Here is a 20,860-nt window from a genome sequence, read left to right on the forward strand (position 1 = left end):
TGAATTCTTCAGTATGTCACTTACATTTTTCAACTCCAGAATTTATGCTTGATTCTTTTTAACTATTTCAATGCTTTATTAAATTCACCTGATAGGACTCTGAATTTTTTTCTCTATGTCATCTTGAATTTCATTAAGTTTTCATAAAAGTTACTTTGAATTCTGTCTGAAAGAACACATATCTCTGTCTCTCCAAGATTGGTTCTTGGTGCTTCTTTAGTTTGTTTGGAAATAACATTCCCAGTAGGGAGGGAAGCAGTTTCTCTTGACAACCTTAACTGGAACCCCAGTGACACTACAGATAAATGGAAAAGGAAACATTTTTTAATGTGCATATTGGAGGCCTACGAAGAAGGCCCTGTTTTCTTTTTTTTTTCTTTTTTGTTGAGACACAGTCTCACTCTGTTGCCCAGACTGGAGTACAGTGGCACAATCCTGGCTTATGGCAACCTGTCTCCCAGGTTCAAGCAATTCTTGTGCCTCTGTCTCCAGAGGCACAAGAATTAGGCACATACCACCATGTCTGACTAATTTTTATATTTTTAGTAGGGGTTTTGCCATGTTGGCCAGGCTGGTCTCAGACTCCTGATCTCAAGTGATCCACCCACCTCAGTCTCCCAATGTGCTGGGATTACAGGCATGAGCCACTGCACACAGCTTCTGAACGGTCTTGTTGCTTGTGGGTGTTTATTAGTGTCCAGGCTTTGAATACTTAAGTATTTTTTGTAGTCTTCACAGTCTGGGCCTATTTATACCAGTGTTTCTTGGGAAAACTTTCCAAGTATTAGAAGGCAGAGACTTGGGTGTTGTTTGGGTATTTTTCCAAGTATTAGAAGGCAGGGACTTGGCCTAAGTTTTTAGTGTCTGTCCTGTATCTGCATTAGGAGGCACCCCAAGCCCAAGTAATTCTGCGCTTCTTGGAGACTCATAGAGGTACTGCCATGGTGGCCTTGGATAATGTCCAGGAGTATTCTGTATGACCAGATAGAGACTGTTGTTCATTTCCCTTACTTTCTCCCCAACAAATGAATTCTCTCTCTGTGCTGAGCTGCCTAGAACTGAGGAAGGGGTGACACAAGCGCCTCTGTGGTCACCAGTAATAGGACTGCACTGAGTCAGACCTGAGGCCAGCGCAGCCCTGGGTCTTGCCGATGGCCCATGATAACCACTGCCTGGCTATGGCCTATGCTTGTTCAAGCCCCTAAGACTCTACAATCATCAAGTATTAAAGCCAGCCAGGCATTTGTCCTTCCCTTCAGAGCAGTGAGTTCCCACTGGCTCCAGGCAGGTCCAGAGATGCTGTCCAAGAACCAGGACCTGGAGTCAAAAACCTTAGGAATATACCTGATCCTTTATTCTACAGTGGTTAAACTGGCACTCAAGCCACAGACAAAGTCCTCCCACTCTTCCCTCCCCTTTCCACAAGCAGAGAAGTCTCTTCCATGGCCACCACTGTCCCAGGCCTTCAGCAAGCACTGCCAAGTTACCTTCAATATTCACTCAATGCTGAAATGCTCTCCTATGAGATTGTGGTAAATGCTGCCAGGTATGAGATTCACCGTTCAGGGCAGTGGGCTCTGCTCTGGTTCAGGGTAGGTCCAAAAATTCTATCTAAAAGCCCAGACCTAAAATTGGGGACTCCAAGAGCCCATTTGGTGCTATACCCCACTTTGGCCAAGCTGGTACCTAAGCTGCAAGAAGGAGTCTCTCCCCATAGCCTCTGCAGCTGAGAATGTGCTGGACCACACCTGAAGCCAGTACATCTCTAAGTTTTACCCAAGGCAGATAGTAAGTACTACCTGGTTATTCTGGTTGAATACCCAGGTATTCAGAGTCCAAGGACCCCTTTGTCAGCAGGTGATGAATCCCGCCTGGACTGGGTTCTTCCCTTCAAAGCCGCTGGTTCCTTTTTGGCTAATGGTGTGTGTAGAGATGTCTTCTGGGAGCTAGGGTCTAGAATGGGGGTCTCAGGACTATGCCTGGTGCCCTATCATACTGTGGCTGAGCTGGTATCCAAGATGCATGACAAAGTCACGTTTACTCATCCTTCTTCTTCTCTAAAGCAGAAAGAAGTCTCTTTTGGAGCTGCACGCCAGACTGCCTGGGGTTTGGGGAGAGGTGATGCAAGCACTCCTTTAGCTGCCTGGCTGGTTTCTCACTAAGTCACGTGCCCCCTAAGCCCACTGGCTCCAAGCCCAGCAGAGCACCAAGGTCTTGCCCAAGAATTGCAGACTTTAAGGCCTAGACTGCCTTTTAAGTCTATTTTGGACCCCAGAGCCCTTTAACCTGCAGTGGCAGCAAGGATTGCCAGAACCCTGGTTCCCACCACTGGGATGGGTGATTGCCCTCCAGCTAGGGCTGTTCTAAATGCTCCCTCCATGGTTACCCACTGATTTCTGCCTGGTGTTGTTGCTTTTCATTGTGACAGGGCAGCAGTGAGTTCCAATGCAAAGCCCCACAATCACTGTGCTCTCCCTCCCCTAAGTACACAGACTCTCTGTGCCACATGGTCACTGCCAGGGTAATGGGGAGGGGGTGGTGTCAGCAATTCAAGACTGTCTTCCTACTCTTTTCAGTGCTTCTTTCTGTGATATAAAGTTAAAACCAGGCATTTTGATAACTCACCTTTTTTTGGTTCTTATGAAGGTTCTTATGAAGTGCTCAATTTGGTGTTCCTGTTGGGCGAATGATCAGTGGAGGCTTCTATTTGGACAACTTGCTCTGCCTCTCTTCCCCCATGTAGTCACTCTTATTTAAAAGTTTCCCATTTATTTATTTAATTAATTGATATGCAATTTATAAATAAAGTTAACTAAACTGGATAAAAAGCAACTAAATGTTACAATCAAAATTTTTGGTTTAAAGTTTATAAAATCATGTGTGCAGTTTGCCCTGCTCCACAAATACACATGATTAATTATGTAATCCATCTAAACTATACTTAATTTTACCGTGGATACTAAAAATTTCTCCAGTATTAATGCTAAAAATTTTTCCAATATGGCTAAACTTATTTCACATGGGTAGTTCTCTGTCTGTGAACCCATGAGGCTAAAGGACAGGAAATTCTTGCCAAAATGTTTAGTCAGTAACTATCGAAATAAAAACAGTTGGTCAGACTTTTCTAAACCATGACATTAATGAGTCATTTTTTCTGACTTTATCTGACAGCTGTTAACTGTTAATGGCCCATATGTAACTGAATAAAGTTTGAGTCTATAAGTTGCTTAAAAATAGAACAAAAATTATTTTTAGAAATCTGTTACTGATGCAGTCAAAATTATTTTTATAATCTTGCATTACTTACAAGATAGAGTTCTGTTTCAGATAATGAAAACTACAAATTGAACATTGTCAATAATCTGTTGTTAATAATGGACACATTAGTCAGGCATATATGTATTAGTATCATGTTAGTATCAGCTGAATACGCTCAGTTCCTATCTTATACTTTGCAGAGTAACAGATAAAGGGCAATTGAGAAAAAATAAAGAGGTTATATTCAGTAGAATTTTTTTTGTAATCTAAATTCAACTTGAGATAGAGGCTACAGCATGAACAGGAGTTGACAAACTTTTTCTGTAAAGGGTCAATAGCAAATATTTTAGGTTTTGTATACCTAAAATATTCTACCTAAACTACTCATATGTGTTTTTGGTAAAAGAGCCATAGAAAACGCAAAAAGGAATGGGCATAGAAGAATTACAATTAAACTTTACTTACACAACAGGTGGTCATTTAGATTTGAACTGATTTCTCAGTTTGCTGATTCCTCTTCTGGAGAAATAGGCTGAATTTAGAAGATGTGTTTAGGGCCAAGGGACTAGAGATTTGCGATAACACAAATCTGGTAAAAAGACAGTAGGCCATTGTTAAAGAGCAAGAATGGGTTTTAATCCAGCATAGTGCCTGTCATTCCAAAGGATTCAAAGACTGGAGAAAGAAAATATAGATTCTTCAAAACTGTTCTATACACTGACCGTGTTCTTTGGAAACTGCCAAATAGGACAGAAAAGACATCTATATGCAACTATTTATGATAAAAGGCAGCTGTAATCCCTGCACTAAAGTACAGAAGATTCTTCATAGGTGTGGATTTCCTGAGAGATTCTGGATGCTCTGTTTAAAATCCCACATGCAAGAGAGTATTGCATGAAACAAGAAACATTGGACTTGCTCACCAGATCAGCCATTTTAGACCTTTCCCTTGGCTTTTGCATTCCTTGAATTCTGGCCTTAGAATGTCCATTATGCTCACACTTGATTCTCTCATAGTTTTGTTCATTTGTTCATAGACCTGATTTCTATTCTTTATACATGTGCACTAACTTGATTCATCCTTGCAAAACCATATGCTTCTCAGAATCCCAAAACTCAGGGTTATAATTTATACCTGATAGAAGGAAGTGACCATCCTGAAATTAACTACACAGAACCAGAAACTGAAGAATCAAAAGAACGCAGTTTCCTAAAAGTACTGTGCCAAATGATTCACCAAGAGGAACTACTCAAGAGAAACTGAGAATTACTAGCAGAGTTTATATATGTATATAACAATATATAAATTTATTTTCTAAATATATTGTTATATTCTATAAACAAATAACAATATATTTAAAAAATATATTGTTAGCTGTGTAGATTGCTCATCTAATATTCAGAATTAGTTTCAGTACATATTTTGGTTGTCTTGTAAAATATCAAGAAAAAGATATGGCCGGGGAAAAAGAAATGTTGAATCAAGGAGATACCATGTAAAAAAAAAAATAGCTGTTATTTCCAAAAAGAATATTGCCACTTTCTGAATGTTTTCTTAGGCATAAATTTGTAAGTTTCTACACCATATACATACTTGCATGGCAAATAAGCCACAGGAGTACAAAAAGAACATATGTGTTTCTCAGTCCATTTGTGATGCTATAACAGAATATTACATACTGGATAATTTATAAAGAGACAGAAAATTATTTCTCATAGTTATGGAGGCTGGAGAAATTCAAGATAAAGTTGCTAGCTGGTTTAGTAAGCACCAAATGTTCAAGGCACCATCTTAGAATCAGTGGCTACTTCTAAGATGGTGTCTTGGACATTGCTTCTTCTGAAAGAGAGAAACACTATTCCTCACATGGCAGAACAACAAAAAAGAGCAAACCCACTCCCACAAGCCCTTTTAATAACAGCATTAGTCCATTTGTGAGGGTGGAACCCTCATTACCTAAATATCTGTCATCAGGTCCCACCACCCAACACTGTTGCATTAGGGGTTAAATATCCAACAGAAGAATTTGAGGAGACTCATTCGTACCATAGCAGTGTATTTCTTTTAGCTGCCTAGCCAGCATCATGCATTGTTTGTTGATATGTAAATCAAATAACTCTTGGAGCAAGTAATATGCATCAATCACATACTTGGTGCTGGGAATACCACATATTGTGGGTGACGCAAACAATTATTAATAAATAAGCCTGTATAATATAGCAAAGATAACATAAACTCTTCCAACCCACATAATTCATTTATTCCACTTCCTTAAATGAATACGAATCATTATAAATCCCTTCAAGTGATGTCTTCAACAAAAATTGAGTGTCATAATACCAGGCTGAGTGCTTCATGTTGAGTATCCTAAGTGTCCAGCAGTAAACTTGAGTTTACAATTTGGTGGGCGCTATAGACAGAGAAACAGGAAAGTGTAAGCCAGTATGATATTTACTGAGGGATGTGGGAACATAAATTAAGTATGTAACCCAATTTTGGAGCCCAGGAAAGCTGCAAGAGAAGGAAGTAACGTCTAAGCTGAGATTTGAATCCCAATATATTTGTTCAGGAGAACAGGGAAAAGGAATGGTGAGAAAGAGTAAGTACTCATCAAGGAACTGAATAAACCTTAATATGTATTCCAATCAGAATAAAAGTAGGTCTATTCTCTCTGGTTCCTAATTCAGGCTGTGCTAATGTGCTTGATGAACCAACATTAAATCACTGGGTCTCAGGGAGACTGTGCGAGCTGCATTGCTTAGAACAGATTTAACTGGATTTCTTGAGGTTGGAGAGTTATTTTTACCATCACAGGCATACTGTTACTCAATTCTCTTCTAAGACAAACAATAACAACAACAAAAACAAAAATGAAACTTCAAAGAGTGGATTAAAAAATTATTTAAGTAAAAGAAACTCATTCACTTATTAGAGAGTTGCTCATCATTACGTGGTGCATTTTTATTTTCTATAAGAAATATAAGAGCAACATTATTCTATCTTCACCATCCAACCCTCTTCCCCACAACTACCCCCAAAAATGGGAACATCCAGAAAAATAATCTACTTTAAAACTGAAATATCTGTGCATGCAGTAGAGGTTTTAATGGCAAGTTCTCAAAAGAACTATGTTCCACAGTTCATTCTGAGGCAGTTTTTGGTATTTACAAGTAGGTGCTGTTCAGTTACTTATGTAAAGAACTATTCTCAGACAGAATCTAAAACATCCTGGGGTTAATAGATTGCAGATACTGTATGGAAATCAACAATTTTGGTGGTCCCCAAATGTTTCCAGAATGGATTGCCTTATTTCTGCAGTTCTCTAGACTAAAACTAAACTTTAATTCTCCTTACTCTCAATTTTATTATTTGTTCTTATTTAACAGTGAATAGTTAATACTTGTTTGCTGTGAAAACACTCATGGATGTTTCTGAAGCTTTTCCCCAAAGGAGAGTTGGCTTAAAATTCTTGCATCAGAATATTTTGTCCTTTATAATGGTTCCGAAACATTGCTTTTATACTGACCTATGTCATTAATTTTAACTGACTTCAACTCTTCAGGGCATTTCTAAACAATGTTGCCATTTAAAAGGAAAAGTTGTGGTCTTGAAATTATTTTTTCCACAGGGCCACTGCATATGCGTTGGGATATAATAAAGCCATAAACTCATTTATTATTGCAAATTGTACATTGAATATGTCAGCTATGGTTCTAAACAATTGATTTGTTAAATGGAACAAATCCATTTACACTTTAATGACTGCTAATTTGTTACATTTTAGACATTTGGAAAATTAATGGAAGCTTTATAATCCACTGACAAATTATCACCAGAGTAGTATATGCCATAAGTAATGTTTCTTTAATATGTGACATAAAATGGACTCAGAAGAAAGAAATGCACGTAGGTGTGATATATGACTTCTTTTAGAACCAATTCTAGGAATTGTTTATTGAATACAAGTTTTATTGTTGATTTTAGTTATTTATTATAAATATATATGAAATCATACTTTCATAAAATGCCATTTGTGAAAATAGTAACTGAAAAGCTAGGAGTGTAGATTCTGTACATAAATAATTATCATCATTTAGGCTGAAAAATTTGATTATTTTTAAGAGTACTTTGAAAATGGCATGTTTTCTTCTTATATAATTGTTAAATTCTTACTTTTAGAGAAGGAAGTATTTTTCTCAAATTTTCTATTTCTTAGCATATAAAAAGAACTATTTTTGTTACACAGCCTGTACGTTTTATGCTTAATCTGATATATCTAACTGTTTTGGGGGTTCTATCGAGCTTTCCCCATCAAATTTCAATTTTCTTTAAAATGGTTTACAAGTATTAAGTTATCTTACAAAAAAGATAACCCAAGGAAATATGTCAAGTATTAAGTTAAGGTTTACCTCAATCAAATAAACACATTTTTTCCCTTTATTTCTCCAAACCCAGCAGTAAGTAGGATACTCTAATTCTAACTGAACATTATATACTTTACATAACTTAAATGTGAAGAGTCTCCTGTGGACAGCCTCTGATTTTGCATGGTAGCCAATGTAAAACTCAGGCTGCGCCCTAAAGCGGGATTCAATCTTTTCCTTATTACCAGAAGCAAATCAATACCAAAAGATCATGAAAGAAAAATATACCAAATATTCTTTAGGATAGACTGGAGGATGATTTACCCAGAAAACATACTACATTTAAAATTTTAAATATGCATCTGTAGATGTGTCTTTCCAAGCCTCTCTCAACTGAAGGATTGCTTTTCTCTCCTATTCAGACTTTCTTTTGAGAAGACATTGCCCCTAAAGAAAAATCTTTCTGCAGCTCAGATTGATTCATTTCTCTCAGAACAAGGATACCCGTTCAACAGACCAAAGCTCTGAGTGTAATTAGCCCTATGTTCTCCAGAATTTAGTTTAGAAATTACATAATTTTACTTGAAAGCATGCCTCCTAGGGAATCTCACCTCCCATCCTATGAGCCTTTTGAAAATATTTACCCCAAAAAGTGGAGAAAAAGTTTTTAAGAATAATTTATTTAGTAAATAAGTAATAAAAATGTTGAGCGAAGAATGGAGAGAAAAAAAAAACTGTTATAATTAGTAATTTTTCCATATTTTGATGAAAGATATATGTAGTGGTGTTTTTGTATGCATTCAGTTTGCAAATGCTATACTGTATCTGTTACTATTTCCTTCAGTATCTGTGTGGGACTTGACATATTGTATCTAAAGAATTCTTCCATTGAACTATCAGCTTATCATTTCTTTGTATTTCAAGAGTTTTTTTTCAGGGCAGTGTTGAAGAGTGCAAATTTTCAGATAATCAAAAATTTAAAATTGTCAAGTATCTGTTATTCTGCCCTGCTGAAAATGGTAAGAAGATAGTCTGAGTTTATTTTGCTCAATCTGTGGAGAAGGCCATATCCCGTCTTCCTTGTCAAATATTCCAGATAATGTAGACCAAAAAAGGAGACAGGGTTGTGCATGACACCAAATAAAAAAAAAAAAAAAAAAAAAAAAAGACTTTTGACCAATAGGCTCAATTAGCCAAGGAATTTTTCAACATTTTACTAGCTGCTTTTCATAGATATTTTAAGATTTAGTTAAATCCCATGTTTCACAAGCAGAGTTTCTAGTCAGATGTATGGTAGTTTTTTTTCAACTTTTAGGTTTGGGGGTACATGTGCAAGTTTGTTACAAGGGTAAGTTTTGTGTCACTAAGGTTTGATATATGAACGATCCCATCACCTGGGTAGCAAGCACAGTACCTAATAGATTACTTTACTCTTCCCCTTTCTCCCTCTTCCCCCACTCCACCTTCCAGTAATATGGTAGTTTTCTTTCCCTTCTCTAAGGCATATAGCATTTGTATGCCCTCATTAAGCAGTTATTATTCTACTGCATTTATTTCCTTCTTTTGCAATTTCTGCACAAAATGCAATTGCATGAATGAAATTCCTGCAGTCTGGGGCCATAATTTTATACTTCTTATTCCAACCATAGTGTACTATTTAAATGTAAAGAGGGCTGATTGACAAAATCATCACATAAATCACTTCCATTATAATTCAGTATCGCATGATATGTTTGCATTAAGATAGAAAGTTACTGTCAACAACAACAAGAAAAGTTAAGAGCTTTCCTGGGTGTCACCCTGGATCGGTTCATTATGCAGAACATAGAATGTTTTAGCCATGCCCTATACAGAGGCAAATAATTAGCATTCTATCTATAAACTGTATCTAAAATGTATACAATGCCCACAGCTCTGGAATAGAACTTTCCCAACCCACACATTATAAACTTCCCAAATCCCAAGGGAATTATAGGTATGGGGAATGTTACAGCACAGTTGAATTATAGTGACAGGCCTTTAAAGAGGAAGAGATAAGTACAAGAAAAGATGGCAAGAGAAGCTATCCCTATCTATTGAAGCCAGATTACTGCTATTTTTTTTATGATACATAGTTTATAACTGGAGTAATTTGTCTTTGTAACTATATCTAACATATAGCTTTTTACACCATAAAAATTTTTTTAAAGTATAACAGTTTTCCACTAAATTGTACATAGTACTTACACCGAGACAGTTCTCTCAGTGCGTGAATGATTCTCCCTGAAACATCTTACTCTACCCCGAAGAACTGCTCAAATTGATAAATAATTTTAGAAAAAGCAAAGCAACATGCATTAACAATGTATAAATGAACAGGAAATTTTATACAAGCAGTGGAGATCTGCAAAATGATAGCGTATATCTAGCTTTTAAGGTAAGTAACTACTCTTCTGGAATTGGAAAGCATAAAGAAGGTGGGCTATATCACAAACAACCAAAGTGGGAGGGCAAGTATATGGCTGCATTCTCTTTGTTCAAGCCCAGATGTGACACCAGCTAGCTCTGGTCTCAAGGGTATTTGTAAGACACTGGAAAAGTTTGTGAAAGGTAAATAATAATTATAACTCTCATTAGATTATTGCAAAAATTGCATTTTAAAATGAATATTAAACTCTTTGTACAGAACTAAATGTGCAGTAAATGCTAATTAGTATTAGTTATAGTTTCATGAAATACAATAACTTTATTTCCTATACTGTATTTTACATGTTCTTCTCAGTAGTTTGACCTCTGGTGAGAATTCTAAATCTAGTTATCTTTGTCTGCAAACAAAAAAAATAAAAAAGTTAAATACCTGATATCTTACCCATATTATCAGAACAATAACATTAAGAGCAAAAAGAGGCCCTTAATTGGGCATTATGACAGAACCTGATTAATATTTGAATTCTTCAAGCCATCCAATAATATAAGTTCCATAATTACTAAGTGTATGTTTTCCCTGTCTCTACTGTAAAGCTTTCCTCTGTTCTATAGTAAATACTATTAAAGAAATTATAAATATAATTTATTTTTAAAATAAAATTTAGACACAAATTGATTTCATCACACAGAAAGCCAAGACTGTCAAATGGAACACTACATAACACACAGCAATAATTTTAGACTAGATGTATAATTTTGCAAAATAATTAGCTTATGTAGATGCCTGAACATTTTTCTTCCTCCTTTCTCTCATAAGTTGCTAAAACTTTATGGGATTTTCTATAATAGCCTAATCAATAATAAGTAGTATAACTAGTGAAGTCCAATATACGTTCATATAAATTTATGGAGGCAAGATAATTTGTTTACGCAAAACAAAATATAGAACATATATCGATACAACAATATGCCAGTTTTGAATAAGTGCCTCACAAACGCCATAGGAAAAAAATAATTACAAAACTTTCAACTCATCTGGTGCTCAAACTCTTCCTAGTTCATGACTAAAGTTATTATCTTTACATTATAACTTTTTTGTTATGGTTCCTCTAATTTGGTCTTAAAGTCTTTCTCTTGAGAATGGCCATTAAGCCAACATAGCCATACTCTAGGAGAGCTCTGAAGAGGGGAAAGTTAGGTTTGGGTGTGTGTGTCAGGTGAAACACAACGAGGAGATGAAACTCAAATGCATGAAACAGAAGACATTTATTAAGCACAAGTCCCAGAGAGGTTAGGGATGTTGATGGGTACAGCATCCCTACCAGCTGAAAGGGAAAGAGAGAGGGAGTGAGAGTGTGAGAACAAAAGAGAGAGAAAGAGGGACCGTGTGGGATAACGCCTTTAAGTTCCATGGGGGTTACCCCATAGGCTTTCCCAAGGGAGATTGTGGAAGGGCTATTTTAAAGAAAACACACGAGAAGATGGAACTTATTTGCAAAATTCTATCATAGCAGCTCTGAGATGTGTTAGGTTTGGGGTTAGTAGGATAAACAGGTGGGCTATATCACAACCAACCAAACTGGGAGGGCAAGTTTTAACTCAGCCAAAAGTGATGGGGTGCTACTGCATTTCAGACCACTTCTATCAGGACTAAAAAGAGATCCCAAAGCAGTAGCAACTGTATTCAACAAATTTTGAACACCTTAATCCTCACATAAGCTCTGTAATTTGGCTATTGTTATGGTATTGCTATGAGGCTACTGAGACTCAAAGAGTTAAGTAGTTTCCCAAAATTATACAGCAAGTAAAAGGCAAAGTTCAAATTTAAATAAGCGTTTGTCCTAATCCAAATCCCATGCACCTTTTACTATGTAGGAACTTACTCTGTTTCAAGAGAAATTAACACTTCATGCTTTTTCCTTGATTATTTATAAAGGAAAACTCTATACTTCTGTTTTTCCTAATTCCACAGAAGTATGGATAAGAATATGGATAGTAGTGATGCATTTATCTTTAATTAAAACTGACTTTTGATTATCTGGATCTGTTTGATCACTTCACCTTTGTTTCACATTAAGTGAAAACCTTAGAGTGTCAGTTACAGGGGCTTTACCATGCCAAAAAGACAGGAATGCTTCACATGTTAAAAAATAGACATTAAACATTGAAGGAGAATTAAGGAAATTAACAAGTGGTGTGTATCAAACAAAAGAAGTCAGGCATTCCTTAGACAAAATACAGATACCTGCTCTGTTTTGTTTTGATTTAATACAGTTTTCATAGAGGCTTTAAATGGTTAAAACAAAAGGGACATGAAGCCTGTATCAAAATTGCCAGAAATCTTTACTCCCCACTTCAAAGCCAAAGTCACCTTTAGGCAAAACCCTAGGCTCCTCACCCATCTCTTAAACGTGGAATAATAAGGCAATAGTTTCACTTCACCACTGTGTAGCCTTAACTCTATGAAATATGGACTATGAGCTAAACTTACCTACATTTTGCTGATTATGTTTTGTTTCTGTTACTTCTTGTTACTTCACATCTTTTCACTTGCACTTCTTACTGTTGTCAATCTTGTTAAAATAAATGGGGGGAGTAATAATATAAAAAGTGCAAAATTCTAGTCTCATAAGGGAACTCAATAACTACCAGTTTTCCCGTACTCATTTTGAAATTTCTGCTTCCAAATGCCATGACTAGTATATAGAAAAATGATTGTATGATGACATCATGTCCTATAACCTTGATAAACTCATTTATTAGAGTTTTTAAATTATTATTTTCTGTTTGTTTTGTGGTTTTTTGGTCAGTTTCTTGGGATTTTCTACACAAACAATTATGTTGTCCACAGATAGGGGTAATTTTATTTCTTCCTTTCAAATCTTTTCAAAGATAAATTCCTTATATTACTTTTTTAATTTAATGTCTTTTACTTTAAGTTAAATGTATTTTATTTCTTTTTAAATTATATTATATTATAACTTATTACACAGACTAGGACTCAGTAAGATGTCCTGTTGCAATATGATTGTGCACATACTTGCTTTGTTCCTAATCCTATGTAGAATTACTCAGTCTTTCTTAAGTATCATGTTAATTGTAGCATTCTGTAGATGTCCTTTATCAAGTTGAGCAATTTCTTTCTCTATCTAGTATGCTAGGGATTTTTATCACAAGTGAGTGTTGGATTTTGTCAAATGCTTTCCTGTCTAAATTGAACAATAATGTGGTTTACTTCTTTAGATCAAGCGTTAGTAAACTTCTAGTAAAGAACCAAGTTAGATTTTGTGGGCCATATGGTTTCTGTTGCATCTGACTTTTTTCTTTTAAACAATGCTTAAAAGGTAAACATTATTTTCAGAATGTGATCCACATGAAAATAGTCCATTGGCTACATTTTACCCTCCAACCAGACTTGGCCAACTTCTCCTTTAGAATAACTGATAGAGGGATTACATTGATTTTTGAATATTGAGTCAGCTTTGCCATCCTGTGACTAACCTCATTTGGTTGTGGTGGAGTTTTACTTTATATATACCCAGATTTTATTTGCTAATATTTTGTTGAAACTTACTTTTTCACCTCTTTTCATGAAAGATATCAGTTTGTAGCCTTTTTGTTTTACTCTGTTAATTTCAGGGTAATTCTGACCTCATAAAATGAGTTTGAATATATTATCTCCTTTATTTTCTGGAAGAGATTCTGGATAATTGGTGTGATGGCTTCTTTAAATGTTTCATAGATTTTCTCAGAGATTTCTTTTACAGAATGTTTTGGCCTATGATATAAATTTCTTTAATAGATATAAAGCAGTTTAGCTATTTATTTTACCTTGTATAAGTTTTGGTAGTTTGCAGTTTTCAAGAAAACGGTACATTTCATCTAGGTTTTCATACTTGTGTGTTTATAATTTTTCATTATGTTACTTTACTATCCTTTTCATATCTGCAGTGAATAAAATGATATCGTCATTTGTCGCCAATGTTGGTAACATATATTTTCTTTTCATCTTTATAAATATTGCTTGAGGTATATCAATTTTATTGTCCTTGAAAAGGAGATTACTTTTGGTTTCCTTGATTGTTCTCTATTGTTTTCCTATTTTCAATTTCACTGATTTTTTATTTTACCTTATTTTTTTTTCTTATCCTTGCTTTGAGTTTATATTGTACTTTCTACTTTGACTAAGATAAATTTTGCATCATTCATGTGTGGCTTTTTTTTCCTACTTTTTATTTCTTTTAAGTACTGCTTTAGCTGTATTCCACAAATTTTGTTATACTTCCCTTTTTGTTTAATTCCTAATATTTCCTAATTTATCTTGACACTTCTTGTTTGACAATGAATTATTCAAATGCATGTAGTTTAATTTTCATATTTTGGAGATTTTCTTATCTTTCTTTCATTGGTTACTCGTTTTATTCCATTATGGTCAGAGAATACATTTTTGTAAGATTTAATTATTTTATATTTGTTAAGATTTGTTTTATGAAGGATAAGTTGTGTAACTGTCTTCTCCTACAACCATAAAAGAGGCCCACTATCCTAGTGGGCCTCTTTGGGCTGTGGAAGTAACATATTCTTCATTTGGATGTCACTCTCAACTATTTACTACATGACCCAAAAGCCACTTGCTTTGAGTTGGGGGCACAGAACAAAGAAAGGCTCTGAAACAAGTTCAGGCTGCTGTGTATGCTGGTCTGCATCTTGGGGAATATGATCCAGCAGATCCAATATTTATTGACATGTCAACAGCAGATAGGGATGTTGTTTAAAGCCTTTGGCAGTCTCCTATAAATGAATACAGTGTAGGCCTTTAGGATTTTGAAGCAAAGCCCTGCCATTCTCTGCAGATAACTTCTCTTATTTTGAGAAACAGGTATGGCTTCCTACTGAGGCTTAGAGACCATGGGCCACTAAATTACCCTATGACCTGAGCAGCCCAGCATGCACTGGGTATTATCTGACCCACAAAGCTATAAAGTTGTACATGCACAGCAAGACTCCATCATCAAATGAACATGGTAAATATGTAATTTGTCCTGAGCAAGTCCTGAATAAGTTACATGAAGCAGGCCAAATATCCATGGTCCCCACTCTTGCAATACTGCCCTCTCTCTTCCATCCTGCCCCTCATGGGACAGGTCATTTGCCAGAGCAAAAGAAGACATTTTTTTGCCAGAGCAAAAAGAAGACAAACATTTGCCAGAACAAAAGAAGACAAACATGGATTACAGATGGTTCTGTGCTATATGCAGGCATGACCTGCCAGGCTACATGACAACTACTGCCCCTTTCTGGGATATTTCTATACGACAGTGGTGAAGGAAATTCTTCCAAGTAGGCAGAATTTAGAACAGGTTTTATTTGCTTGGAAGAATAAATGGTCAGATGTGTGATTATGTATCAGATGTGTGATTCGTGGACTGTGGCCAATGATTTAACTATACGGTCAAACACTTGGAAAGAACGTAATTGGAAAATGTGTGACAAGGAAATCTTGGGAAGAGATATATAGATAAACCTCTATGAATGGACCAAAAAAAACCTATGAGGATATTTGTGTCCCGTGTGAATGTTCACCTCTAACCAGAGGAGGATTTTACTAATCAAATGTATACGTTGACCCGTTCTATGGATACCCATTGGTCTCTTTCCCCAGCCGCTCCTGTTAACACTCAGTTGGATTGTGAACAAAGTGACCATAGTCACTAAGATGAAGTTATATGTTGAATAAGCAAGTAGATTTCCACTCGCCAAGACTAACCTAGCTATGGCCACCTCTGAATGCCCAATCTGCCAGGATCAGAAACAAATTCTGAGTTTCCAATCTGGCACCATTTCCTGAAGATATCAGACAGCTACCTGGTTGAAGGCTGATTACAATTGACCACCTCTATCTTGTAAGTATAGGATGTTGCTCTTACTGGAAAAGACACTAACTACAGATATGGATTCTCCTCCACTGTATGCCATGCTTCTGCCAAAACTACCATCTGTGGACTGACAGAATGCCTTTTCTAATGTCATGACATTCCACACATAGCATCTGGTCAAGCAGTTCACTTCATAGCAAAAGAAGTGCAGTAATGAGCCCATGCTCATGGAATTTACTGGTCTTATGTTCCCCACATCCTAAAGATGAAATAAGTCATTATTTACCGTGCCAGCTAGGGAGTAATACCTTATAGGACTGGTACAAAATTTCCCAGAAGGCTGCATATGCTCTGAATTGGCATGCAATGCACAGTGCTGTTTCTCCCATAACCAGGATTCATGAGTCTAGAAACTAAGAATTGGAAATGGGAGTAGAACCACTCATTGTTATGCCCAGTGACTTACTAGCAACATTTTTGCTTTCTGTTCCCAAAACTTTATGTTCTGCTGACCTAGAAGTCACAGTTCCAAAGGGAGAAATCCATCCACCAGGAGACACAACAGCAATTTCATTAAATTTGAAATTAAAACTCTTGCTTAGCCACTTTGAGCTCTTTATGTCTCTAATTCAACAGGTAAACAAAGAGTTACTATGTTGACTGGGGTGACTGTTCCTGATTACCGAGTGGAAATTGGGCTACTACTTCACAATGGAGGTAAAGAAGAGTGTGTTTGGAATATAGAATCTCCCTTAGGGAGTTTCTTTGCGCTACTGTGTCCTGTTATTAGGGTCATTGGAAAATGACAACAACCCAATCCAGCAGGACCACGCATGGCCCAGATCCTTTAGAAATAAACTTTTGCATCACCCCACTTGGTAAAAACCATCATCAGCTCAGATATCTGATGAAGGTAAAGAGAATACAGAATGGATAGTGAAAGAAGATAATTATAAATACCCATTACAGGATGTAACCAGTTGCAGAAATGAGTATTCCTCCTTATTTTGTTGTGAATATGTTTGTGTGTTTGCATATATATCAAATATCTTTGTATCTCCTGTCTTATTCCCTTATCATGTAACATAGAATGCATATAGACTTTATATAATAGTATATATATATAATATTAAGTATTGCTTATTTTATATTGTAGTATCTAAGTTACAGCATATCAAGTAGAATAGTAAACATCACTCAAGGTCCTTGTTTTTTGAGAAAAGTGTTAGTGCATTTTCAGTTCTATACAAGATGTTTGCATCATGTTAGGTGGTATTATAACCTTGTTATTGTTTTTTATTTGGAGAGGGCAATGAATACGGATGTCAAGTTGGAGGATGGGCTTCTGATGCTTAATGCTAATTATGACAGTAAAAGCACTGTTTCTGTGATACACACAGGAAATTTATATATGTTCTCGGTCAGCTCAGAATGTCTTTTTGAGTAATGAAAGGTCTATTATATGTATCCATGGGTAGTGCCACAATATGTAAACACTTTTGTTTAAGAGTTCTGGAATGTGAGGACTATGTCCTCTCTGGAAAAATGATGGGTGTTTCCTCCAAATAATAAATATTGACTTAATTTTACCAAGCTATTTTGTTTCATTAAATTGTGCACATGGGGAGAAAAAACAGTTTTATGTTTAAATCAGGCTTCCAGACAACTTAAGATAATGAGTAAAAAAGACACCCAGAAGCCATTTCGATGCTTAAATGAATCCTATATTGAATTTCTAGTCTCAGAATATCAGTGCTTATTTAACTAGCAACAATTACCTTGGTGGATGTTTAAAGAGTTTTGGCAAAATCGTGTCATAATCAGAGTGGAGTAATGTATTTTTAATGCTTTCTTACGAAAGTAAAAAAAAAAATGTGGTAGCAGTAAAATGAGACGGATAGATAATGAGAAATAAGCAGAAAGACAATTGACAAAGAATAAAAGAAGCAGGTGATGTAACCAGGCTTCTCTTTGGCTGAAATATAGAGACTTAATGATTATTGCTTATTCACTAATCTTTGTAGCCTCTCTTTTCCATGGTTCAGAGCTCTTTCCATGAGCCTATAGCTCCCTCCCTGCCCTTTTTTAAGCTCAATACCAGAGATTCCCAATCTTTTCTCTCTACCCTCAGAATCCCAGTTCACCTTCCTTCACTCCAGGACTTGGTATATCAGTTATACATCAGGTGTTAATGATGGACTATTCAATTTACTCTCCCCTGTAGGGCTATTTACATTTCAAATGTGAACATGTCCCACATAAATTTTCTTTTTCTTCAGCTTACTAAGGTATAACTGGCCAATAAACATTGTACATATTTGTGGCATATAATGTGATGCTTTGATACACAGTGATGTGATTAAATCACGATAATTTACATATCATCACTTCACATATTTATCTATTTTGTGGGTTTATTGAGAACATTTAGGATTACTCTCTTAATTTTCATATATACAATGCATTCTTTAAACTATAGTCATCATGCTATACATTACATCTCCAAAATTTATCCAGCCTGTCTAACTGAAATTTGACAATCATCTCTGTATCCTCCAAATGCCCCAGACTCTGACAATCATGGCTCTGACAATCATCATTTTATTTTCTGCTTCTATGAATTCAAATTTTAGGTTCCACATACAATTGAGATCATGTAATATTTGTCTTTCTGTATCTGGTGTATTTCACTTAGCATAATGTCATCCAGGTTTATCTGTGTAGCTACAAATGATAGAATTTACTTATTTCTTTAGGACTGAATAGTATTCCATTGTTTTATATATATACATATAGATAATCTCACACTCTATCCATTCATCTGTTGATGAGTGCTTGTTGATTCCATAGCTTGGCTACTGTGAATAATGTGGCTATTTTGAATAATGCTCCAATGAACATGAGAGTGCAGATATATCTTTGCCATACTGACTTCTTTCTTTTTTCTTATAATTTGAACTTTTATTTTAGATTCAAGTGTACATGTGTGGGCTTGTTACCTGGGTATCTTGTGCTGAGGTTTAGAGTGTGATTGATTCTGTTACCAAGGTACACAGCATAATATTCAATAGTTAATTTTTTGACCCTCCCTCCCTTCTTCTTTCCTGTCCTCTATTAGTTCCCAGGGTCTATTGTTGCTACCTTTATGTCCATTTGTACCCAATGTTTAACTCTCACTTATAAGTGAGAACATGTGGTATTTGGTTTTCTGTTCTTGTGTTAAATCACTTAGGATAATAATGTCCTTCAGCTGCATTCATGTTGCTGCAAAGGACATGATTTCATTCCTATTTATGGCTGCACAGTATTTCATGGTGTCTACGTACCACATTTTCTTTATTCAATCCACCATTGATGGGTTCCTTCATTGAGTTCATGTTTATGCTATTGTGAATACTGCTGTGATGAACACACAAGTAGAAGTGTCTTTTTAGTAAAATGACTTTTTTTTTTTTTTTTTGCTATACCCAGTAATGGGATTGCTGGCTCAAATGGTAGTGCTGTTTTAAGTTCTTTGAAAAATCTCCAAACTGCTTTTTGCAGTGGCTTAACTAGTTTATATTCTCTCAGGTAAAAGAGAACACAGTGTACGAGTGTTCTCTTATCCCCGACCTTGGCAACTGTTATTTTTTGATCTTTTAATAATAGTCATTCTGACTGGTGCAAGATGGTATCCCATTGTGATTTTGATTTGCATCTCTCTGATGATTAGTGATGTTGAGAATTTTTTAATGTGTGTTGGCTGCTTGTATGTCTTCTTTTGCAGAATGTCTGTTCATGTTGTTTGTCCATTTTTAATGGAGTTATTTGCTTTTTACTTGTTGAAACGTTTAAATTCCTTTTAGATTCTGGATATTAGACTTTTGTTGGTTGCACAGTTTGCAAATATTTTCTCCCATTCTGTAGGCTGTCTGTTTACTCTGTGGATAGTTTATTTGCTGTGCAGAGCTCTTTAGTTTAGTTAGGTACCTCTTCTTAATTTTTGTTTTTGTCACAATTGTTTTTGAGGGCTTAGTCATAAATTCTTTCCCAAGGCTGATGTCCAGAATGTTGTTTCCTAGGTTTTCTTCAAGGACTCTTACAGTTCGAGGTCTTACATTTAAGGCTTTAATTCATCTTGAGTTAATTTTTGTATATAAGGGAAGGTAGGGGTCCAGTTTCATTCTTCTGAATATGGATAGCCAGCTATTCCAGAAACATTTATTGAATAGGGAGTCCTCTGCCCATTGCTTCCTTTTGTTGAATTTGTCAAAGATCAGATGGATGTAGGTGTGCAGCTTTATTTCCTGGGTTCTCTGTTCTGTTCCACTGGTCTATATGTCTGTTTTGTACCAGTATCATGCTGTTGGTTACTGTAGCCTTATAGTATAGTTTGAAGTCAAGTAATGCAATGCATCTAGCTTTGTTCTTTTTGTTTAGGGATCACTTTGGCTATTCAGGTTCTTTGTGGTTTCCATATGAATATTAGAGTATATTTTTCTAACTCTGTGAAAAATGCCACTGGTAGCTTGATAGGAATAACATTGAATATGTAGATTGTTTGGGGCAGTACGGCCATTTTAATGATATTGATTCTTCCAATCCATGAGCATAGAATATTTTCCCATTTGTTTGTGTCATCTCTGATTTCTTTCAATATCTGATTTCTCAAGATAATTAAAAATATCTTGAGACAAACAGAAATGGAAACACAACATACTAAAACCTGTGAGATGCACCAAAAGCCAAAAGCAGTTCTAAGAGGAAATTTTATAGTGATAGATTCCTACGTTTAAAAAAGAAATATCTCAAATCAACAACCTGACATTATTTTTTTAACAGTTTTGTAGCTCTTCTTGTAGAGATCTTTCATCTCCATGGTTAGATGTAATCCTTGATATTTTATTTTGGTTTCAAAGATCCTATAAATGGGGTTACTTTCTTGATTTGGGTCTCAGCTTGAATATTATTGGTGT

Source organism: Nomascus leucogenys, chromosome 7b (assembly GCF_006542625.1).
Source record: "Nomascus leucogenys isolate Asia chromosome 7b, Asia_NLE_v1, whole genome shotgun sequence".
NCBI classification, from domain to species: domain Eukaryota; kingdom Metazoa; phylum Chordata; class Mammalia; order Primates; family Hylobatidae; genus Nomascus; species Nomascus leucogenys.